General features: G+C 56.6%; 1 long non-coding RNA gene across 3 annotated transcripts in view; it reads left to right on the forward strand.

The window, feature by feature from the left end:
* LOC147573306 (uncharacterized) overlaps positions 1 to 21,200 on the forward strand; it is a 343,518-nt gene that overhangs the window by 177,169 nt on the left and 145,149 nt on the right. For all 3 annotated transcript variants that reach the window (XR_015244605.1, XR_015244606.1, XR_015244607.1), the window contains exon 2: positions 17,830 to 18,363. This is a non-coding gene — a long non-coding RNA (uncharacterized LOC147573306). The remainder of the gene's footprint in view (positions 1 to 17,829; positions 18,364 to 21,200) is intronic.

Genomic DNA, 21,200 nt, shown 5'->3' on the forward strand with positions numbered 1-21,200 from the left:
GTGGACTTGGTGCTGGGTGGGGAAGGGAGAAGACGGCAAACAGATACCCGACGTGCCGGATGGTGGGGTGGGTCTTGGAGGAAAGAGAGAGGAAAACAGAGGTGAGGGAGAAGCGCTCGCGGTTCGAACGGGGAGCTCGGAAGTCATCGTGAGATTACCGTCTGTGCGCGTTGAGGTGGGTGTTACGGCGTGCGCCCATTTTAGAGGTGAGGGAACCGAGGCTCAGCAGTCAGCTAAGGTCGTCCTGAGGTCGTCTAGACAGTGTCCCGATTCAGATTTAAATCCAGATTTGCCAGATGCGGGTGTCCAGGCTCTTAACCGTTTGCTAACTCCTTACTTAGCAGGGCATGTTCCTTCCTAACAGTTCAACTGGCGTTCTCGCGTCAGAGCCAGCCCCCTGCCCCCAAGCCTCAGCAGAAATTATTGTCCCTCTTATTGATGAGGAGACGGAGTTAGCCAATCCCTCCACCCTGTCCGGGGGCTCCGTCCCACCGGGCCACCGGTACCTCTGAGAGCGAGGGACCCCCTCCCTGGCCAGATCTTCACGGAGGGACACAGTGACCTCTGACACGACTCGGTCTGCAGAGCCCCAGCACGAACAGACCAGAAAGCTGAGAGCACGCAGATTTCCGTGAAGATTGGGGCGTTTATCGCAGGAAACCACCTTAATTGCTGTTCACTTAAGCCCCTGCTACCCTGCGTGACCGCAGCTAGAGATCTTGATCTGTGCCTCGGGACGGGGGTGGGGGGGGGGGACAGGGAAGGGGGACCAGGTCTGCGGAGGACCTTAAGGAGATCGGCGGCCTCTGGGTATCTCTTCTACTCTGTTTGTTTGTTTTCATTAAAAATAAATAAATAAATAAAAAACAACCCAGCGTCAAAGTGGGTCTGCTCTGAGGGGCGGGGCTGTTGCGGAGGGCGGTGGCCCCTCCCCAGAGCCTCGTCTTCTGCAGGGTTGTGCAGGGGTGAGGAGCATTTGGCTGTGCTCAGCCTGAAGCTCTGCTCGGGGTGGCTCACCCCTACCTAAACCAGCCTCTGCTGTGAGCAATTTCCTGGGCATAGCTTTCTTCCTTTTATATACATTCCGCTACATCCCCCCCTCCCCACCGCTCTTTTTTTTTTTTTTTTTAAATTAGGAAAGGAATAGAAGCCTGTTTTGACAAATGCAGCCAATATAGATGATTACAAATAAAAAGCAAGGCATGTCTCGCCTCACTCCATACTGTTGGCAGACTGGGAAATAGTCTGAATTTTCCTGTAGTTGTTCAAAGCCTCTTGTTTTGTGTTTTCTTTACAAATTAGGATTGTTGTGTCCATATTGTTCTTCAGCTTGCCTTGTCACTTACTAACTTACCGGGGATAATTCTCAAAGTCGGGATGAAAAAGTCACTTTTTTCCCACCGGAATATTGGATTAATTCCATGAACAAACCAGTCGATGCAATTTCTTAAAGTTAGTCTTTTTCTTTGCCCAGTGAAACACACATAAATCAACCTATTCCACCTTTTCCTTGGGCTGCCAGGAAGCTCAGTAAAAATTCCATTACTAGCTGACGTCATGAATCGCCCCCTCTCCTCCCTCCTAGCATGAAGTAGGTGACACTACCCTCACCTTCCATACTGTGACATCGGAGTTATTTTGCACAAGTGTTTACTCTGTGCTCCAAATTATAAGCTTCTTGCAAGCAGGACACATGTGCTTTTCATCTTGACTTTCTTCCTCGAACCAGGGCCCACCACGTGCACGGTGGATCGTGTTTTATGATGAATTAATGAAGGTACCTATGATGCCTAGTATCCCCTGTTCCTCCCTTTCACTGGCTTTGTTCCGTAGGAATTTGTCAATTATCTTGGTTTCCGTTCGGCTTTTTTTAAAAGATGTGTTAAATTATTTGGGGGCCCAGGTGGGATATAAAACTTAATTATGCTTAAAAGTAAAGAAAGATCCATCAAAGCAATGGGACAAGCTACTAAGTCAATTCCAAATCATCCCAGAAACTGCGGTAGGCAATTTCTCCCTGTCCCTGTGGCCCCTGAGGCCATGCTGGACAGTCCCTCTCCGTCTTACCAAGCTTGTCTCTGTGGAGCCCTGGGGGCAGGATTTGTCTAGAACCACCACCGCTTCTGATCCCGTTCTCCGCAAATACCCCTTTCCATGACCTACCCCTCCTTCCCCATTACTGCTGACCGTGAGTGTCGGTAGCCCAGCTCTATCGATAAACCAAAGCTGGACCAATAAATTCCTTCCACCTTGGCAGATCTTCCCACAGCCATGATGTGCCTCATCAATGACACAAAGCCTGATGATGTCCAGTGATGCCCGAAGATGTCCAGTTATATCTAGTGATGCCCAGTGATGCCCAGTGCTTCTCAAAGATGCCCACTGATGCCCAAAGATGCCCAGTGATGCCCAGTGATGTCCAATGCTTCTCAAAGATGCCCAGTGATGCCCAAAGATGCCCAGTGATGCCCAGTGATGTCCAGTGCTTCTCAAAGATGCCCACTGATGCCCAAAGATGCCCAGTGATGCCCAGTGATGTCCAGTGCTTCTCAAATATGCCCAGTGATGCCCAAAGATGCCCAGTGATGGTCAGTGATGCTCAAATGATGCCTAAAGATGCCCAGTGATGCCCAGTGCTTCTCAAAGATGCCCAGTGCTTCTCAAAGATGCCCAGTGATGCCCAAAGATGCCCAGTGATGCTCAATGATGCCTAAAGATGCCCAGTGATGCCCAGTGCTTCTCAAAGATGCCCAGTGCTTCTCAAAGATGCCCAGTGATGCCCAGTGATGTCCAGTGCTTCTCAAAGATGCCCAGTGCTTCTCAAAGATGCCCAGTGATGCCCAGTGATGTCCAGTGCTTCTCAAAGATGCCCAGTGATGCCCAAAGATGCCCAGTGATGCCCAGTGATGCTCAATGATGCCTAAAGATGCCCAGTGATGCCCACTGCTTCTCAAAGATGCCCAGTGCTTCTCAAAGATGCCCAATGATGCCCACTGCTTCTCAAAGATGCCCAGTGCTTCTCAAAGATGCCCAGTGATGTCCAAAGATGCCCAGTTATATCTAGTGATGCCCAGTGATGTCCAGTGCTTCTCAAAGATGCCCAGTGATGCCCAGTGATGTCCAGTGCTTCTCAAAGATGCCCAGTGATGCCCAGTGATGTCCAGTGCTTCTCAAAGATGCCCACTGATGCCCAAAGATGCCCAGTGATGGTCAGTGATGCTCAAATGATGCCTAAAGATGCCCAGTGATGCCCAGTGCTTCTCAAAGATGCCCAGTGATGCCCAAAGATGCCCAGTGATGCCCAAAGATGCCCAGTGATGCCCAGTGATGCTCAGTGATGCCCAAAGATGCCCAGTGATGCCCAATGATGTTCAGTGCCTCTCAAAGATGCCCAGTGATGCCCAAAGATGCCCAGTGATGGTCAGTGATGCTGAGTGATGCCCAGTGATGCCCAGAGATTCTCAAAGATGCCCAGTGATGCCCAAAGATGCCCAGTGATGCCCAACAATGTTCAGCAACGCCCAGTAATGTGAAGTGATATCCAATCGTGTCCAGTAATGCCCACCGATTCCCAAGGATGCCCGTGACATCCAGCGTTTCTTAGTAATGCCCAGTGATGTCTGAGGTTTCCCGTGGTACCCAAACGTGCCCAGGGAAGCCCGGTGGTGCCCAGTTGGAAGGGCTCTTTCCACAGCTGGAGTGCCAGCCCGCTCTGTGCACACTTCCCCTACTGCATAGCTGGGAAGCTTCTGGTTTGGTCCCGTTCCAGGGGGTGTCCCTCATGCACCTGGCACGCTAGAACCAGACTGCCCTGTGTGCATATGTCCCAGTGTGTGCTGGACTCTTCATGTCCGTAAAGACTCGTCCTCAGACTACATTTCATAGCCCGTGACATTCCAGATGACGAGAGCGGCATTTTCCTATGTTGTTGGACTTTCAGGCTGGCTCCAGCTTTTCTGTCCATCACAGAAGGCTTTGCTGGCCATGTCCGCGGTCTTATCTGCCCACACCTTAATTACATCCCAAGGATCTGCGCCTGGAAATACACACGCGCGAATGACCACACTGCTGAACCGTCCTTCTGGAAAGTTCTACCACCCATACACCCCAGCAGTGCCGCTGTGCGTTGGTGACGGGCTTTTAAAGACGGACGTCTCCGGGCGCCCGAGTGGTCAAGTGGGTTCGCGTCTGACTCTCGGTTTCAGCTCGGGTCGTGATCTCACGGTTTCATGAGTTCAAGCCCCGTGTTGAGCCCTGCGCTGACAGTGAGGAGCCTGCTTGGGATTCTCTCGCCCTCTCTCTCCGCCCCTCCCCTGCTTGCACTGTCTTTGTCTTGCTCTAAAAGTAAATAGACTTAAAAAAAGAAAGATGGATTTCCCCAGGGCTTAGGCGCTCGCTCACTCTTGGCTGCATTGTTACAGCCACATGGGGAGCTTTTAGAAAGGAAAACATTTGCAGTAAGTGCCCAGGTGATTTCAGGAGGCAGACGGGCCGAAAACCCCCCAAGAGGGACCCTGCTTGCTCCTGGGCTCCTCTGTCCCTGGTCAGCGCGTGTTTCCGGAGCACCTGCTGTGAGCCACACTCTTTTCCTGGGTATCGGGAGCACACCAGGAAAAGCGCCTGCGCTCGTGGGGTTTGCCAGTCTGAACGCACCACGGCCTGGGCGGCCAGGCCCCTTTCAGTCTGTCAGGCAAGCGCCCGCCACTGAAAGGGCAGAAACCCACCCACTAAGGGAGCCGGCGGGGCCCAGGCTGCTTCAGGCCGCTGTCTCCCTCCCCTCCTTCCTGGTGGCTGTTGCAGAGGAGATCAAAGACTCGGACCTTCCAACCACAGACATCCCCCCCCCCCCACTTTGTCACTTGGCCACTGGGAGTTTGGTGGTGGGCGGGCCTCTCCGGGCAGCTGCAAGGGTCATCCGCAGGCCCCCGCAGAGCAGCGTGGCCAGGTCGTGCGACCGTCCCTCCTTTCCTGCCCCTCTCCACCCCTGCAATTAATTCTCTCTGAGGCCAGTCCAGAACTGATGGCCGCCACACTGGGACTCAGGCCTGGCTGCTGGGTGCCCGTGGCAGGGTGGCCTAGCACGTGCCTTGGCCCCCATTCCTCCCTCCTCCCTTCCTTCTTCCCTCCCTCCGTCCTCCCTTCCTTCTTCCTTCTTCCTTCCGCCCTTCCTCCCTCCCTTCCTTCCTACCTATATTCATTCACTTACTCCTTTTTCACTGCTGTGTCCCTGGGGAACAGGACCAGCCCCTGCTGAAGCCCCCTCAGCTGGCCAGCGGCAGACCCGGGGCCGGAAGTCCGGCCCCGCACAGCGCTGCGCATGGGGCAGGTGATTCGCAAACACCTCCTGGTTGTTGAGTGAACTGACTCATCTCGTTTGGGCTCTGGGTCATCGGTGTACATGGCCCAGGTGCCACGTGTGCATACGGGGCTCAGACTGGGGACGGAGGGACGACGACGACGAAAGGTTCGGTGACCTGGTCAGTGAGTGTGGGGAGGGAGCGGGATGTGAACAGGGACGGTGGCTGTGCGGGGACCTTGGGCCTGGTCTGCATGAGGTGGAGACTTTGGGAGCCATCGATATTAGCAGACGTTCAATTGTTCTCACGGGGAGCGGACAGAGACGCGGCAGCGTTCTGGGTCTCCTCGGATTTTAATTATAGAGCTGAAGCACTTCCGTTCAGGAATTTGGAGGAGCAGAGACCCTAAGCCACTCAAATAATTTGCACTGAGTGAAGGTTGCCCCGAAGGAGAATGCAGCCCCGCTCCAGGGAAGGTCAGCCCTTCCTTAAGCCCGGCGGGTCTCTGAAACTGCCGTGCGCGTTCCGGAGGGCAGCGGCCCGGGGGCTCTGCCTGGGAGTCACAGACCCGAGGCCGGCACCGTGGGGGACACGCCTTGTTGTCAGACCCCCCGGTGCTGCGTGGAGGTAGGGGGGGGGGCGTCTCCAGAAACGTTAGTGCTTCCCTTTGAAGTCTGTGAGTGGATTGTCCTCAGAACAATAATAAAAATGAGACAAGCCCCGCTCGCGGCAGGTGGAAGCCGGACAGAGGTTTCGCTAGAGAAAGTCGTGTTGGTGAAAGCACGCAGGCTTGTTTCTTCCCCGTGTTACCCTCCTGAGAGTGAGCGCCTGTGCGCCATGGGCCTGGAAGGGGTTGACCAGAGCCAAGGCCACGGCTGCCTGCGTTTCCATTTGCAGGCCGAACCTCGTGCGTTCACGTAGACGTCTGCAGGGTCCGGGGCTCCGTACTGGCGGTCTGCAGAGTGTGACGGGGCCACGGGGGCTCCTGGGTCTGGGGCGCGATGCACGGCACCCGAGAGGGTTGGGCAGGCTGGCGGAGATGCGCAAGACAGGGGTTGGAGGGGTGGACAGAGAAGTGCAGGGAGCGAGAGAGAGAGAGAGAGAGAGAGGAGGGGGGAGGAGACGAGCGACAAAAAGGAAACAGAGAGAAGGACAGAAGTGCACACCCGTGCAGACGGATGGACGGGGACAAGCAGGACAGAAGGCGGAAGGAGAAAAAGACAGAGAGAGAACTGGGCAGAGAAATGGGGACACAGAGAAAGAAACAGGGACCTGGAGAGAGAGACGCACAGACGGAGGCGGAGACCCACCCCGAAAGCACGGTCACCCCCCGTCCCCACCGCGTCCCGCCTTCACATGTGCCCCGTCTGTAGGCTGCGCCCCCCTTTCGTTCAAATACAAAACACGGGTGTCCTGTTGAGACACAGAACTTCGAACATCTGAGCACCTTCTGGGGGAGCTTCCACGGGCAACCGCGTCCAGGAACATCTCAGCTTGCTTAGCTGGTGCCTTACAAGCGAGGCGTGCCCTCGACTCCACCCACACAGCTTTTGGGGGCCCGGGGCCCTGGCTCCCCTCCCGGAGCCTTGGACGTGAGAAGAGAGCCCAGTGTCTCATGGGTCTTCGGTGGGACCCAGGGGGACCCGGGGACCCCGGGATCCCGCGTCCGGGGTCTTGTGGCACAGCCCCTGACAAGGTCCCAGGGTGTCTCAGGGGGTTATCTGTACATTAGGACTCTTTGGGGTCTTTTCTGGGAGGACACAGACAGGAGACACCCCTTCTTTCGCGCCATTCTTTGCGGACAGGTAAGGGTGGAGCTGGAGGTACGGTTGAACGTGAAGCCAGAATCTGAGGACACGGACCCGAGCCGCTCCCCGAGGCTCCCCCGGGCTGCCGTGTCCCCCAGGAGCACCCCGGGTTCCTCGGAGCCGACAGGGCAGGGGTGGGGTACAGACGTGGGGCATTCAGCACGGAAGGGTTGGGGTGCTTAGGAGGAGGGGCGAGAGGAGAAGAGAAAGAGGAAGAGAAGGAGGGATGGGGAGGGAGGGTGGGAAGGGGAAGGACCAAGAGAGTGAGATGGGGGAGGGGAGGGGAGAGGACACAGCGGGACAAGCAGCTTCCCCGAAACACCCCTGCTCGGCTTTCCCTGGAACCTCCCGGAAGCTCACGGCCAGGTGCAACCCGAACCACGCAATCCCTTGGTCAAACGTGTGAAATGAAGGGCCGGGACCTGAATCGACCTCCCCCCGCTGCAGCTCTGATATTCTGGAATTCCGTGAAATCATCGTGTAGCGGAGTCCTAATCAGGGCGCAACACCGATGGTATCGTGCCCCGTGTGCGCACTGCGTTTGCGGTAAATGAATATTATTTCATTACGAGAACAAATCATTATTATTGCCAAGCAGAGAGCAAGTGGGGCCAGGGATGATTAAAACCATACTTCCGACGACTGTCAGCTCCTGTACAAAGACATTGATCTCTCCTCCCGGGCAGCTAAGCCTGGAGAAATCCGCTTTTAATTACCAATCGGCATTGACTTAATGTACCATAGCTGTCTTATCACATTTAAAGTACATGTCTACTTAAGATATTTAATTTAAAGTGATATCCTTAATTTCCTCATGGTTTCCAAAGTTTATGTTAACCGTAACCTGCTCGTTTGCAAACGCTCTCCCTCTTTGATTGCAAGTCTGATCCCACACTTTTGTCTCCAGTTACCCCAGGGTCGAGGCCCGAGCCCGGGGTTGCTCATCCCTGTCCTGTCCGGAGTTCTGCGTTTCTGTGGCGCGAGGTGATTGTGATCAGGCCTCCGGGCACGTGACACTTACGATGCCGGCCGGCGCGGACTTGCGTGGCTGCTGGGTGCCAGGCAGGGGGATGCGCTCGAGAGGGGTCATCTCCTGGCGCCCACCCGGCAACCCAGTGGGCAGGGGCCTCTACGTGCCCGTTTACGGAGGAGGACGAGGAGGCCCCGGTCACGCGGCTGCAGGGCAACAGAACCGGGAGCCCCCCCTACGTCTGTCTGCCTCTTTTAAGCATGACGCCTGTCCTGACAGACCTCGTGCCAGGGGCCCACCTGGGAGCGCCTGCTGGCGGCCCCTTGGGGCACACGGGCCAATAGCATGTGCGGCCAAAGCCTCACGCCAGGCGTCCCTCGCTCTGAGCCTCGGAGCAGGCATCCGCCGTCCCCTCTTTGCAGACGGACATTCCACCTGCCCCTCTCCCCAGGTGACAATACTCACCTGTTGTGTCTCTCCCCACGGTGCTGCCGTTAGGCCCGGCCTGGAGGGGAGGGGGGTGCTGGGGTGCTCACGGCGCTGGTGCAGGGCCGAAGGGGCAGGACCAGCTTGGCCCCGCGGAGCGTGACTGCAGGTGGAAAGCCCCAGCCCCACACGGTGTCGCCGCCCGCTGCTGAGGCAGGCGCTCCCGTCTGTTGCTAAGCCGCCCAGAGCAACCGTCCACGTCCACGGGAGCTGTGCCTCTGCCCCCTGGGTCGCTCGGTTTGAATAGACTCCTCCCCCAGGGGCAGCATCAGTCATGAATCTGTCGTGCTTTGTCCTTATCGTCCTTGTTCTCTTCCTTATCATCAGATATTTCCGGGAAAGAGCTGCCCCGTTTGAATTCCATAAGCCTCCATTAAGAGATTAAGTGTTTTTTTTAATTTGAGAGGAGAAAATAAATGGATAAATCCCCCCTAGAAGGGAATGATGGGTGCCCGGGTGGCTCAGTCGGGTGAGCCTCCGACTCTCGGTTTCAGCTCGGGTCGCGATCTCACGGCTTCATGAGTTCAAGCCCCGCGTCAGGCCCTGCGCTGGCAGCGTGGAGCCTGCTTGGGATTCTCTCCCCCTCTCTCTCTGCCTCTTCCCCGCTTGCACCGTCTCTGTTTCTCTCAAATAAATAAAAGGAATAGAGCGAAGGGAATGACCTTGTAGGCTGGCCGCAGAGAGACTGTGCGCGGACCCTGGGGCCGGACCGCCTGGTTTGAGCCCGGGGAGCCCGGGACAAGCTGTGCGTCTGTCCCGTGCCGGTTCCCGCACCTGCCGAGCTGGGCAGGCGGCGCCCCAGCACGGGAGGGCTGCGGGAGGTGCTCTGGGTAAGTGCGCGCTCTCCCCACGCTGAGCGATGGTCACGCCAGTCCATATGCTTCGCCGTTACTATTCGTTAATGACACGCCTGCTTCGCAAGGCACCTTTTACCAAGCACGACGTCAAAACCTGCTGGTGAGGTTGGCAAACAGAACCTGCTCGCGAAAGCTCCCTCCATGTCACCCACACCCCCCGGATTTGTGAGCTGTCTCAGATACCTGGATCCTCCCCCTTTAATGCGCAATTGATTCCATTTACAATATGAAATTATAGCCCAGATTAGTCCCAAACGCTTAGCAGTGAGAACGGGTCACGCTTCGTCCATCCGTTCCGCCCGAAGCCGCCAGCCACCAAGCATCCCTGTCGTGTCTCGTCCTCAGGATCTTCCAAGAAGACCAACAACGTGCTTGATCCTAAGTGACGCGTTGAGTGGTTTCCCCGCCGTGTTTCCTCCCCGGGTCACGGCAGCTACGAGGCAGCGTTCCGTTTCATGGATGAGGGTCCTGAAGCTTTTAGGACTTTGGTGAACCCCCCCAAGGACATGCGCGTCCTGGTTGTCCACGGAACCCGGGCGCTGAGGCGTGGCGTTGCACTAGGAAGGGATAAAACTGACAACCGAAGACCGGGAGCGTCTGAGAGCACGTTGCACAGACGTTTCACGGAGGAAAAGGACTGAGTCAGTCCTAATTCCGTCAAAGACCTTACCGCACACAAGACCAGGCGGGATAAACACATGTGACTATTTTAGTTCCCCAGTGACTAAGGCAATGCTCATTTTGTGACTCTTTTCAGAGCGCTAAATATATATTGGTTGCAGATTGACACAACTCTTGAGATTGTCTAAGTTTCACTCTTTTTATTCTGTAAGTCCTTCCTTTGCGATGTCTTCAGTTGCAGAGAGAAGTTCAGAGTTTTTCAATGTTTGCAAAAAGTTTTCCCTGTTAAATGTCAACGGCGAGTGCTAAAACAACAAAAACCAAAACAAACAAACAAAACATTCTATGATCTTCCCAGAATTATGGAGCGAAGGGATCTGAGATAATTTTGGATCTGGGTCAGAGGGGATCCTCATTAATTAAACCCTCGGGCCTGGGAATTCTCCAGGGGCGCAGCGAGGGCTCAGGGCTCAGGGACCCCTGAAATTTCGGGTGGAGCCTGGGAACACCCGCCCCCAGACACAGGCCTCACGCCTTTCCTCATCGTTCTCGGCCTAGCTCATGACTCACAGCGTCCTGGGAGGGACGGGGCTCAGCACACCCCATGGCACGCCCACCCCAGTGTCACAAGGAAAGGGTCTGGCCACTCCCCTTCCTCTGGTCACCTAGCGGGTCGGTATTTGGAATCCACCAGGAAGTAGGTACTTGGGGTAACAAAAAATGTGTAATATTTTTGACCTAATTTCAGGAAATCACAAATAACCATTCCAGAGCAGTTATTCTATTTTTTTCCACTGGGAAAGGAAGTTTGCACACTTTAAAACATTTTTTTATCATAGAGGAATAGTAAAATAAATTATGGCACATCCATAAGTTGCCATATTGGACACGCATTAAAACTACGTTTGCACGGGTCCTTTAATGATGCGGGGACATTCTTATGAGATGCTGACAAGGGAGGGCAGCATGATACAAAACTCCTGACGCTGGCTTTGTGTAAGGATGCGTCGTATGAGACACGCACGTGTGCACACACATGCACACGCGTGCAAACGTTTGCACACACATACATACACACGCGCACGCACGTGCACAATGCTTTGCGCACAAGTGTGCACACACCCATATACACGTGTGCGTGCACGCACACACCCACACACATGCGTGTGTGCACAAACACGTGTGCACGCGTGCGAACGTTTGCACGCGCACGCACGTGCACAATGCTTTGCGCACAAGTGTGCACACACCCATATACACGTGTGCGTGCACGCACACACCCGCACACGTGCGTGTGTGCAGGCGTGCAAACGTTTGCACGCGCACACATACACACGCGCACGCACGTGCACAATGCTTTGTGCACAAGTGTGTACACACCCATATACACGTGTGCGTGCACGCACACACCCGCACACATGCGTGTGTGCACAAACACGTGTGCACGCCTGCGAACGTTTGCACACGCACACATACATGTGCGTGCGCGTGTACGCACACTTGCACACACGTGTGCACACACGCACATACACACGTGCACACACGTGCGCCAGACAGAAGGCAGTTTGCTGCCGTGCTGACCGTGGGCACTTCCGAGCAGCGGGACTGCGTGTCGCTTTAATTTTCCTTTTTAAAACTCTCCTAGATTTCCTCCAAGCAAAGAATATTATATTTATAACCGAAACCGGAGGATTCTAGTAAAGCACCGACTCTCTGGAACAGAGACTGTTGAATCAGGGTATGAAGAGAAAATTAGCAGCGATCGTGTTGTAAGCCGGAAGGTTTCAAAACGATCTTTAAAAACGTAAATCCAAGGCTTCAAGTTTAATTCAAACTTTTGGAAACGAGCAGATCCCGTTACACATGCTTATTTCTTTCACGTTTAAGCAGCCGCGCGCAGGAGTCAGATTCCAGTCTCCCTGGCCGCTGCAAAGGCCGTGGCCGGCGTCGTTTCGGGGAGCTCCGCGAGGGTTCTGACCGCTGCCTGGCCTCCCTGGTTTTCCGTTTCTCCCTCCGTGTACCTTTTGGTGTGAGAGTTCAGGGGATCGAGATTCAAACCCGATTTGCGGTGTGGTCCACAAAGACCAAGGAGTATCCCCATCCAGGCTAATTACTTCTTGTTTTGTCTAAAAAGTGAGGGAGCTTGGAGCTGGCCCCGGGACAGGGTTTCCAGAACGTACGAAGCATGGAATGGCAGGTCACGACACACCCGCCTCGCAGGCTGTTCCAGGCCAGAGGCCAGACCCGGGCGCCCAGCGGGCAGGGGCTGACCCTGACCTCCCGGAACGCGCCCCTCACCCCAACCCCGGAGCAGCCCCTCACCAGCCCCCGGCTCGTCCCCTGCTTGTTCCAAACTGGTGGGTCTGGACGCAGGCCCCGGGGTCAGCGCCAAGGCGGGGCGCCACTTTGCAGAGCTCACGCAAGGGCCTCTGCCCGAAGACGGAGTAAACAGACTCTCCTTAAAGGTCACTCCTTCAGGCTCCAGCTCCGGCGGCCAGAGGAAGCTGCAATCATTTTTCAGGGCTGTAAATGCCAGAAGAAAAACTCACCAAGCCACAGCTTCCCTCCATGCCCCTCGTCCGCCGAGCGCCTTCTCACAAGGCATTTCCTTGCCAAATAAAGATGCTTTTTTTAAGCCTGAACCCGGAATAGACCTCGAGTAACCTTTACACAAGGGTCTTGGGAGGCGAGGTTTTAAATTTAGTTTGCAAGCCTCGGTGGCCCCAGCCCGCAGGCCCTGGCCCCCGCGGGCACCTTCTGCCCCGTCCTGGCGCTCTGTGCACGCGGGACTGCCTGACTGACAGGTATGGACCCGGGGCAGAGTCTTTTCCACTGAAAGGGGTCGCAGCGTGTGCCTCTGTCGTGTTTTATTCTCATTGTTTCATCAGGTTCTGTTTGCTTTGGTTTGCCACAAAAGGAAAGATTTTATTTCTACGACCCAGTCTCCCTGAGATTAGATGTGACCCCCTGTTGCTGGTTCATCCTGAGGACAGAGGAGTCCTTGAACAAGCAGGAGGGTGGGAGTGAGGTGAAATTTAAGGATTGATTTCAGTGGAGCTGAGACGTCTCCTTTCAGACTCAATGTGCCTGCCCCAATGCCCACATCCCGGACGCCCAGCTCATGGATGAACATGTCCCCTTTAAAAAAAAATAAGAGCGGGGGGTGGGGGGGAATGCTCTTTCTCGGTAGGGCTCAACCCTTTAAGGTGTTGGACTAGTTCATACCAGAGTGTGACTGACTGATGCCAGAGCCTTGTTTTCAGAGATCTGCGGGCTAGACATACAGAGAATGAAGTTCTGAAGAGTAACAAGAAGGCGAGGGGGACGGCTGGGAAGCAGGTGGCCGAGGCTGGAGAGGCAGGGCGGGAGAGAAGGCGAATGCGGTCATTGTAACGTCGTGTGTTCCCCTGTTTTGCGCAAAGGCGTTTCTGCAGGAAGAAAATCCAATGTCTAAAAGCAGCTCGCGGAGGGAAAGAAAATAAGGGTGAATGCCGTGGCCTCATTTGGGTCTATATCAATTAAATTATGCTGTAGCCACTTCTGCCTTGTGGACCGGTGACATCTTGAGTCAACAGGGACATCCTGGAGGCTGGGCCAGGCCTCCTGCCTCCCAGGAGCCCCAGCACCCAGCAGGGCTGTGGTCACAACGCCCGAGGCTCTCACTTCAACAGGTTTGGGACAGTGGCTCTCGTTTTGAGAAAACGTCTGTAGGAGAGTCTTTGAGGAAGATTTTGAGGAACTATCGATCTGTCTATAGTTTGAGAAAGTATTTTCTTTTGAAAGTCAGGTGTCTAACCAGCTTCACGTGTCCTTTGTGAGTTTCCACGGGCCGGAGAAAACAGCTCAGCTACTCTCTCTGCCGCTGTCCCGCTCTGCGACCCTCAGCAAGTTCCTTAGCCTTCTGTGTCTCTGTGAGCTTGACTGGAACAAAGATGGAATTAGCCACGTGCTTCCGGCATCCTCTGGCGCTCGAGATGCTGTTCACGGGAGGGACCAGCGTGGTTCCCGGGCAGGGCTGGGAACCCTCGGACCCTCAGGCGGTGGTGAGCCCGCCGCCCCCCGGCCCTCGCCATCTACAGGAGCGCCCAAACACCAGAGGCAGGACCATCTCTTGAGAGAAAGAGACGAGCCGGTTCAAGGAGGTGTGGGGTGGGGCTGGACCCATATTTGGAAAGCCGCATTTGCAGCCCAAAGACCCGGGGTTTAAATAGATGTGCCAGTCCACAGGTGCGTAAGCAGCTGGTAACTATGTGCAAAGTACTTTTTATTTTTAAGACAGAAGCAACATGAGCTCCCCCTTCCTACCTATGACATTGGCAGACCGATAGATTGGCAGAGGGTCAGGTGATACGCCGTGTGAGGCAGGAATGGGACCCACGTGCAGCTTGTCGGTGGCCGGAAACTCGGTCACTCCTTGCTGAGACACATCTGTGTTCTGCGTGTGGGCACCTTCTGCTCACCTGGGGAGCTTACCCAGGGAGATTCGAGGTGCGGTGCTGTTGATGGTGCTGTGAAATCACTTATCGCTGAGCTAGAAGCAAAAGCAGGCCAGCAGCCGCGTGTCTGGTCCGTCCCCTTTTTGCCTCCTAGGACGCACGGGTCTCTACGGGTATAATTTGCGCAGACAGACGTTGAATGAAATTTGACCAAAGCGTTATTTCTCGGTGACGAGGTTTGGGGTGGGGCGATCATTCCTCTCTCCTTTCTCCTTTGATGATTTTCTTTCGGAAATTTTCAACGTGAAATTTTAAGTCGTTTCAAAAGAGTATGTATGTCCTAATTTTGCAAATAAGGGTGAAACGCATAGCTGAGCCCTGCAGAAACCGTGAGCCGTGCCACGGGGGCCGAATCCACCTCACGAGAAGACATTCCAGGACAGGGAACTTTCAAGGACGACGGAAGACAGCTGACGGACGGCAGAGCCCCGCGGCCTATCTGGGCCGATGGGGTGATAGCCGCTCATGGGGCCTGGCTGGTTTCAGACCCAGGGCTGGTTACAGACCCCGCAGGCCCCAGCCTCTCTCTCTGAAGTAAACAGGAAGCAGAGCCCGGCCAGGCGCTGGTGGAGGACCTGTCTTCCCGGCTGCGAGCAGAGATCGGCCCCCACCCCACGCAGACCAAAATCCCCAGGAAACAGCAGGGTGGATGCTGGACACGCGCTGCCCGCAGTGGACTCCGTGATGCCCAGCATCCGCGTCCACACGGCACCTGCCTGCGCACACAGGCGCCCCCTCATGTGGGACCGTCGAGATCTGCCGGGGATCCTCGCCACGAAGGGGACAGCTCACCCAGGCCACACGCAGCCTGTTTGCAAGCCCACGTATTTGCGAGACGAGCAGCTCGAGGGGCTGTTTTGTGACAAAAGACACAAAAACATGGACGCGTGACTAAAGTGCCTTGAAATAGGGTTTATCAGAAGGTTTTCCCTTTTTGTTGCTATTGTTTTTGCCACACTTTTGTGTGTGTGTGTAAAGAAACAGTTTTAAGCGGTTTTAAAGGTGTGGGTGTGGCAACTCTCCCTCTAATGGCAGCAATAAATGCCAGTTAGCCAGGACCCAGGGGTGCTGTCAGTGCTTTGCATCTATTAACTCACACCCTTCTCCCCACCATAGGTCCTCCCCATTTTGCAGACCAGGAAACCAACCGAGGCACGCAGAGAGGTTGAGTAACTTGCCCAAGGTCACACAGCTGTCAAGAGAAAAACACAGCGACCAACTCAGCTTTCCTCGCAGGAAGAGCCCGTTGCAAAGTCCCTGCATGAGAATGACGTGGCAGTCTAGAGGCTTTGACCGTCTTTGCCCCACAGAAACGCTCGCCCCAGGGGGCTCCTCTCTCTCATTTGCACGACTCCGAGGAGAAAACTGATCAGGGGATGTGTCCTGCGTGCCTCCCCGGCCGCCCTGGGAAAACGTGCCGGGACCGGCGGCCCCTGGGTGGAGATGTGTTGGTTGCTGGAGCTTCTCCGGCCACCGGGCTGCTGGTCGTGGTGAGCCTCGTCCCTACCCTGCTGTGTGCGTCCTGCTCACAATGCAGCCAGTGAAACTGGTTTCTGTGGGGCCAGACCCCTCTCCCGCGCTCTCTCCCGCTCCCTCCCGTGCGCCGAGAGCCTCTGGATTGCATTAGCTTCATAAATAACACGTCTGTTGTCAGATTTTCCCCTGGTGAGGAAAGGGCAGCTGGGGAAGCCGGTGGGTCACGACCTTCATGTTTCGCAGCGGGAGTCGAAACGCCTCCCATGCCAGGTCGGGAGCGGAGGGTCTGTGTTATGCTTGCGCTGGGCCCTGACAGGCACATGTGATTCCCGCGCCGGAGGGACCTGGGGTTTGTTTCACGGCCTGCTCGGCACCGAACATCTGCTGGGAAGTGGGAATGACCCCCCACCCCCACCCCCGCCGAACCTTCCAGGCTTGGAGCTCTAGCTCGGGCACCCAGCCAGGGAAGGGTCGCGGTTTCTCGATGCCCAGGTTCAGCAGCGGTGAACGAAGGGCACGGCGGGTCCCGAGCCCGGTCACCTGAGGGCTCTGTAAACCGAGGCTCCGGGCCCAGAGTCGGCGCTCAGCGAGTGGCAGGTGTCGCTGTGCCCTTGATCCCGAAGACACGGGGATTTTCCTCTCTGGAGGCCGTGCTTCCTCCTTCTCCGAGAGCCCCAGGCCCTGCTTTGGGCAGGCTCGCAGCTCCCTCGGGTGCACGAAGGCCTGCACGTGGGAAGGAGCGCCAGGCCCAGAGCGCGTGCTTCTGGCTTCGGGTCCGAACCCTCATCTGCTTCCACGGGCGCCGGGGACAAGGCCTGACCCTAAGTTTAATGCCCGCGTCCTCACTGCCTATCTCTCCAGCGTTTAAGTGACTCTGCATTACCTCTTAGTGGTCTTATAAGAAAAGGAAAACTTGGGAGATGGGGGAACCCAGGGGAATGGGAAGATGATACACCCGTTTTGTATCAGGCACCGGTTTCGACTTTTAGAATTCCGTCTTCGCCCTCCTCCTGCTAACGGGGGTTTTAGACCCCTCTCCCGGACGAGTGCAGGGAGATTCGTGACTTGCCTTGGTCACCCCTCGCGTGGGATGCAGCCTGGACCCCAGCCCCAAGGGAAGGTCAAGCCAGCTTGGGCACCGGGATGAAAGCCGTCACCCTCCCACGGGTCCTGACCACGGGTCCTGAAAGTATATTCCGGTGAATTCTCTCCCCTCTGGCCAGGTCTTCCCTCTATTACGCTAATACAGTCCATTCCCTCTGTGTCTTTGTAAAGCACAGCCCTGCCCATTTTAGTGACCTCAGGGTTCCTCCTCTGTGGGTAGCCTCCCTTACCCTTGTGACGACTATTCACCATCCCGAGGAGTCGGGACAGGACGGCATCTTTCCTCTCTGCTCAGGGTGGCAGATCTTCCCCAGCGTGCGTTTATGCCCCACACGGACTGAACACGGAGGGTCGCCCCGCGGAGACGGGCACTGTGGCCGGCTCTCCGGGTCTCACTGGGGCTTCGTGTGTGACCTCCTGCGGTCCTCAGAGCTCGGTACCCTTATCATACCCATTGTGCAGATGAGGACACTGAGGACTGGTGCACCGGGGAGCTGGACCTTGAAGGATGACCCGTGGTAATGGAGAACGGATTCTCAGGAGGCAGTTTCTGAGATCTAAATCCAAACAGAGCCCGGGCCCAGGGCTGCTGACCACCAGCCAGGAAGTCGCCTGCCCAGCCTCCCCGCATCCCAGCCCCGTTTTCCCCTGTGTTCTCCCTACTCTCTGAGAATCTCATTTCCTTCTCTGCCTCTTGTGTGCTTCCCCCTCCAGATTACGAGGCCTCTGCCCCGATGTTCACCGTTACGTCCTCGAGCCGCACCGAGACCTCTCCTGGCGTTAAAAACGCATCGGACCTCAGAAACAGTGGCCTGGGTGGTGGGCGGAGGCCAAGAGAGCAGCAGAGCAGAGTTCAAAGGCGCGGCTCTCGCCCGCTTCTCCCCTGGAGGCCTGCTCCCGGGGGGCCCCCGGCCTGCAGACCCTTCTGTATGGGGGTGCGCCCCGCTCCGATCTGCACAGCTACACCCTTGAAGGGAGCTTCAAAGCGTGTCTGCCGATAGATCAAGCCTTCTCTCAGCCATGACAGCCCCCCATCGCTCGCCTCCCCAAATAAACCCGCGTAATGAAGACAGATGGCCCCGGTCAGCCGCCGGCCCCAGGCAAGGCCTGCAGATGGTGCTGTGGGCGGCCGGAGGCCACACACCCCACCCCGGAGCGGTGCTCTGAGGTGTCACCGGGATGGAGACTGGCCTCAGCCTGCACTTCCCCCCATCGCCCTGGGGGCAACACCTCTCCACGATGAGCCTGGTGAGTCTGAGTAGATGGGCCCCCTTGCTAGGCGCGTCTGGAGCCTAAACCACCGCCAGCCCCGCCTTGGCCAGCGGGCAGGGGCTTTATTCGCCTGGCTCCCCGTTAGGGAGGTGGCCTGGGATTCGGGAGCCCTCTGGAGATGGCAGAGTGGCCCGGGGGGGTCAGGGCCTCACCCTGGGGTGTCTGAAAGCGGGGCCCCGACGGGGAAGAGCATCTGCCCACCTCGTGCCAGCCCACGGAAGTGGGGGAGTCCTCACGGGAGGGGCAGGGTCTCTGCGAACGTGCTGGGGGGGGAGGGACAGCCGTTAGCGAGCGCTCCCCAGGGGCGTCCCACTGGGTGGGGCTTTCAGGTCACAGCCTCAAGTGTGCCAGGTGGCCTCTGTGTCTGAGGGTCACCTGAAGGGACTGGTCTGCAGAGGTCACTGCCCGCTGGGAGCTGGGTGGGGGCAGGACAGCGGCTGCCTGGTAAAGGGTGGCCGGTGTTCAGGGCACCGGCCTCAGCGGGATGTGGGCCACTTGCTGGGGGACAGTAAGAGTCACACGGGGGCCCGAGGGGTCCGTGAGCCATGGCCCCGGGAGGCTGGGTCCACACACCCCGCACACCAGCTGCTGTGAGCGCCCCAGCTCACAGATGGGGGAGACTGAGGCCTCAAGGCCCAGAGGGCCTGTGACCCCGAGACCCTGCCCCCTCGGCTTCTCGCGGCCAGTGGTCTCTGTCGCAGGGCCTGACTTGAGGGGGCTCCAGCGGGGGCCCCTGGAAACGCCAGGGTCAGCCATGGGTCTGCAACATCCAGGCGTTTCTAGACGCTTCTCCAAATCTCCTGTGGCGCGGGGGAAAGGCGCGGTGAGGCGAGGCCAGCCTTGTGTGCGTGTGGCGTAGGCAGAGGCCGGGCAGGCGGATGCCTGTGTGGTCCGAGGGGGCCTCGTGTGTGTGGTCCGTCACCAGCTCAACGCTGATCATCTGTCCAAAGGCTGCTAACTGCCTGCCGATGAGCACTGTGTTTACTTTAGTCCTGTCTGCGCCCACTGAGCTCTGAGCGCTGTCTCCTTCCAGCTGGACCTGCTCAGGGCGGGGGGGAGGGACACGGGGCACAATGGACAGGCTGTAAACGGGGCTCCGGATAAATCGAGACATCCCCCCACGGGCCACATCCCCTCCATCGTTTCTCCGGCAGCGTCCAGCCTCCCCGGGGGCCTCCGGCCACCACCCCAGGTTGGCCCAGACGGACCAGGGTCATGAATCACCCGCGCCGAGTGGGGCCAAAGTGCTGTTCATGCTCCTGACCACGGACATAAACATGCGCTTGTCTGGCCGGGGCTTGCGTGTGTGTGCACACGTGTGCGTGTGCCCGCGGTGGCCGCGTATGCGTGCCTGTGTCTGCACGTGTGGGGCGAGGGAAAGACGGATCTGTTGGGAGGTTTGGCCAAGTGTTGGCAGGGGTCTGCGGGCCCCCGGGGTCTACCCGCCGCATGGAGATCCTTAGCATCCGTCCACCGCTCCGGGGTCTCACGGTGGGGAGGTAAACGCACTGTGCAAATACGTTTCGGAGCCCGCTTTACGACGCGCTCCAGTGGCTGTGTGGGATTCCGTAGAGTCAGTGGACGTGTTCTGATGACTTCCCCTCTTTGCCCCGATTTTACACGTTTCATCGGCAACCTGCTCTTTAATATTTACTTCCTCTAAATCATCTCCGATATTACGTGCAATGAAGAGGGATGGAAAGGAGACAGAGACAGGCGCACAAAGAGAATGCCTTTTTTTTTTTCCTTTAAACTGTGGAGGTTCTGGAAGGTCTAGTTTCAGCGGGTGTCAAGCTGGACCTTTGCGTTAAGAAGTTAAGCCTGCACGGGGTTCGATATGACCAGACGCCACGTGCAGAGAGGCTCCGAGATTCAGAGCGGTACTTTCTGAGCCACGTGGCACCTCGGTGGCCACCCACTCGCTCACCGGGGGGCACGAACACAGTCAGAAATCGGGTCCGTGAGCCTCGGGACAAACCGGTCGTCTGGCTTCCAGTCCAGGTCAGTTAGGAAATGCGCAACTCGAACAGAGACGGGTAACTCCATCACGAGGCTTATGTTACAAGAGAGAATCAGGATTTACCTAGAAAATCAGCTCCTTCTTACTCACCCACGGTGCTAAATGCAAACAGCTTAGCTGGGCTTTTGCTGTTGTTGGTGCAAAGATAACAGATGCCCGTGTAGAACATTCGATTCCCAAAAAACGTAAAGATGTATTTTTAAAAAAAAATTTCCCCTCCCAATTTCCCGTCCTAAGTAAGTGCGGGCAGCGTTCGGCGGCCCCCCAGCCCTCCCCACCCCAGGCGTCTCTTCATATAAACACTCGCTTTGAAAAAGCTATTGGAATCATATTGGACTGCGAGTTTGGAGCCTGATTTTTTTCAGCCTAACGGTACACGGGCATCTCTCCACGTCCACATGTACCAATCCTCGACCACTTTGTGGCTGCCCGGGGCTCCTTCACCCTTGGGATGGGTGATTAGGTGTGAGCGTCTAGTTTTCGCTCAAGCAGATTGACTTTCTGGGCAGCATTCTTTGATTGGATTTGGGGGCTTGCTCCCAGGCAGGAGGGGCTCAGGAAGGATTTAAGAATTCTATGGGAGAGTTCTGGACTTACGGCCCCTAAAAATGAGGCCCGAGTAACATGCAGACGCCCTGGCTCAGTGTGCCTTTGCAGTGTGAGTGGGGAGTGGACACCAGCAGAGAGCAGAGACTGGGGGAAAGGAGGGGCCCAGGGCACGTGACCGGACAGCAAGTGCCCCTGAGTGGGGACCTCGGGGCAGGAAGGCCGCCATGGCCCCTGGATCCTGGGC

This window comes from Puma concolor, chromosome E2 (assembly GCF_028749965.1).
Source record: "Puma concolor isolate L17-30 chromosome E2, mPumCon1.1.hap2, whole genome shotgun sequence".
NCBI lineage: Eukaryota > Metazoa > Chordata > Mammalia > Carnivora > Felidae > Puma > Puma concolor.